The sequence below is a fragment of the Haemorhous mexicanus genome, chromosome 5, assembly GCF_027477595.1.
Source record: "Haemorhous mexicanus isolate bHaeMex1 chromosome 5, bHaeMex1.pri, whole genome shotgun sequence".
Classification (NCBI taxonomy): domain Eukaryota; kingdom Metazoa; phylum Chordata; class Aves; order Passeriformes; family Fringillidae; genus Haemorhous; species Haemorhous mexicanus.
Genome location: NC_082345.1, coordinates 28,236,663 through 28,239,515, shown reverse-complemented (window position 1 = coordinate 28,239,515; position 2,853 = coordinate 28,236,663).

Here is a 2,853-nt window from a genome sequence, read left to right as displayed (position 1 = left end):
CTGTGCTTCCTTCCTTCCTTTCTTCCTTCCTTCCGCCACTTCCACCACTTCGGCCACTTCATCCACTTCCTTCCTTCCGCCACTTCCTTCCTTCCGTCCCTTCTTTCCTTCCGCCCCTTTCTTCCGCCACTTCCTTCCTTCCGCCACTTCCACCACTTCCGCCACTTCCTTCCCTCCGCCACTCCCTTCCTTCCACCTATTCCTTCCGCCACTTCCTTCCGCCACTTCCTTCCTTCCGCCACTTCCTTCCTTCCACCCCTTTCTTCCTTCCTTCCGCCACTTCAGCCCATTTCCGCCACTTTCTTCCGCCACTTCCTTCCGCCACTTTTGCCACTTCCACCACTTCCTTCCTTCACTTCCTTCCACCCACCACTTCCTTCCATCTTTCTGCCACATCCTTCCTTCCTTCTGCCACTTCCTTGCGACACTTCATTCCGCCACTTCCTTCAGACACTTTATTCCTTCCACCACTTCTTTCTTTCCTTCCTTCCTTCCTTCCTTCCTTCCTTCCTTCCTTCCTTCCTTCCTTCCTTCCTTCCTTCCTTCCTTCCTTCCTTCCTTCCTTCCTTCCTTCCTTCCTTCCTTCCTTCCTTCCTTCCTTCCTTCCTTCCTTCCTTCCTTCCTTCCTTCCGCCACTTCCTTCAGCCACTTCCTTCCGCCACTTCCTTCCGCCACTTCCTTCCTTCCTTCCTTCCTTCCTTCCTTTCCTTCCTTCCTTCCTTCTGCCACTTTCTTCCGCCTCTTCCTTCTGCCACTTCCTTCCTTCTACCCCTTCCTTCTGCCACTTCCTTCCTTCCGCCACTTCCTTCAGCCACTTCCTTCCTCTCTTCCTTCCTTTCCTCCTTCCTTCCTTCCTTCTTTCCTTCCTTCCATCCTTCCTTTCTTCCTTCCTTCCTTCCATCCATCCGCCACTTCTGCCATTTCCGCCACTTCCGCCACTTCCTTCCTTCACTTCCTTCCACCACTTCCTTCCTTCCACCACTTCCTTCCTCCCTTCCTTCCTTTCTTCCTTCCACCACTTCCTTCCGCCACTTCATTCCCCCACTTCCTTCCGCCACTTCCTTCTGCCACTTCCATCCATCTGCCACATCCTTCCTTCCGCCACTTCCTTCCGCCACTTCCTTCCGCCACTTCCTTCCTTCCTTCCTTCCTTCCTTCCTTTCCTTCCTTCCTTCCTTCTGCCACTTCCTTCCGCCTCTTCCTTCTGCCACTTCCTTCCTTCTACCCCTTCCTTCTGCCACTTCCTTCCTTCCGCCACTTCCTTCAGCCACTTCCTTCCTCTCTTCCTTCCTTTCCTCCTTCCTTCCTTCCTTCTTTCCTTCCTTCCATCCTTCCTTTCTTCCTTCCATCCATCCGCCACTTCTGCCATTTCCGCCACTTCCGCCACTTCCTTCCTTCACTTCCTTCCGCCACTTCCTTCCTTCCACCACTTCCTTCCTTCCTTCCTTCCTTCCTTCCTTCCTTCCTTCCTTCCTTCCTTCCTTCCTTCCTTCCTTCCTTCCTTCCTTCCTTCCTTCCTTCCTTCCTTCCTTCCTTCCTTCCTTCCTTCCTTCCTTCCTTCCTTCCTTCCTTCCTTCCTTCTTTCCACCCCTTCCTTCCTTCCTTCCTTCCTTACTTCCGCCCCTTCCTTCCTCCCTTCCTTCCGCCACTCCCTTCCTTCCTTCCGCCACTTCCTTCCTTCTACCACTTTCTTCTTTCCTTCCGCCACTTCAGCACCTTTCCGCCACTTTCTTCCGCCTCTTCCTTCCGCCACTTTTGCCACTTCCTTCCTTCCTTCCTTCTGTGCTTCCTTCCTTCCTTTCTTCCTTCCTTCCGCCACTTCCACCACTTCGGCCACTTCATCCACTTCCTTCCTTCCGCCACTTCCTTCCTTCCGCCACTTCCACCACTTCCGCCACTTCCTTCCCTCCGCCACTCCCTTCCTTCCACCTATTCCTTCCGCCACTTCCTTCTGCCACTTCCTTCCTTCCGCCACTTCCTACCTTCCACCCCTTTCTTCGTTCCTTCCGCCACTTCAGCCCATTTCCGCCACTTTCTTCCGCCACTTCCTTCCGCCACTTCCTTCCGCCACTTTTGCCACTTCCACCACTTCCTTCCTTCACTTCCTTCCACCCACCACTTCCTTCCATCTTTCTGCCACATCCTTCCTTCCTTCTGCCACTTCCTTGCGACACTTCATTCCGCCACTTCCTTCAGACACTTCATTCCTTCCACCACTTCTTTCCTTCCTTCCTTCCTTCCTTCCTTCCTTCCTTCCTTCCTTCCTTCCTTCCTTCCTTCCTTCCTTCCTTCCTTCCTTCCTTCCTTCCTTCCTTCCTTCTGCTACTTCCTTCTTTCTGCCACTTCCTTCCTTCCTTCCTTCCTTCCTTCCTTCCTTCCTTCCTTCCTTCCTTCCTTCCTTCCTTCCTTCCTTCCTTCCTTCCTTCCTTCCTTCCTTCCTTCCTTCCTTCCTTCCTTCCTTCCTTCCTTCCGCCACTTCCTTCCTTCCTTCCTTCCTTCCTTCCTTCCTTCCTTTCCTTCCTTCCTTCCTTCTGCCACTTCCTTCCGCCTCTTCCTTCTGCCACTTCCTTCCTTCTACCCCTTCCTTCTGCCACTTCCTTCCTTCCGCCACTTCCTTCAGCCACTTCCTTCCTCTCTTCCTTCCTTTCCTCCTTCCTTCCTTCCTTCTTTCCTTCCTTCCATCCTTCCTTTCTTCCTTCCTTCCTTCCATCCATCCGCCACTTCTGCCATTTCCGCCACTTCCGCCACTTCCTTCCTTCACTTCCTTCCACCACTTCCTTCCTTCCACCACTTCCTTCCTCCCTTCCTTCCTTTCTTCCTTCCACCACTTCCTTCCGCCACTTCATTCCCCCA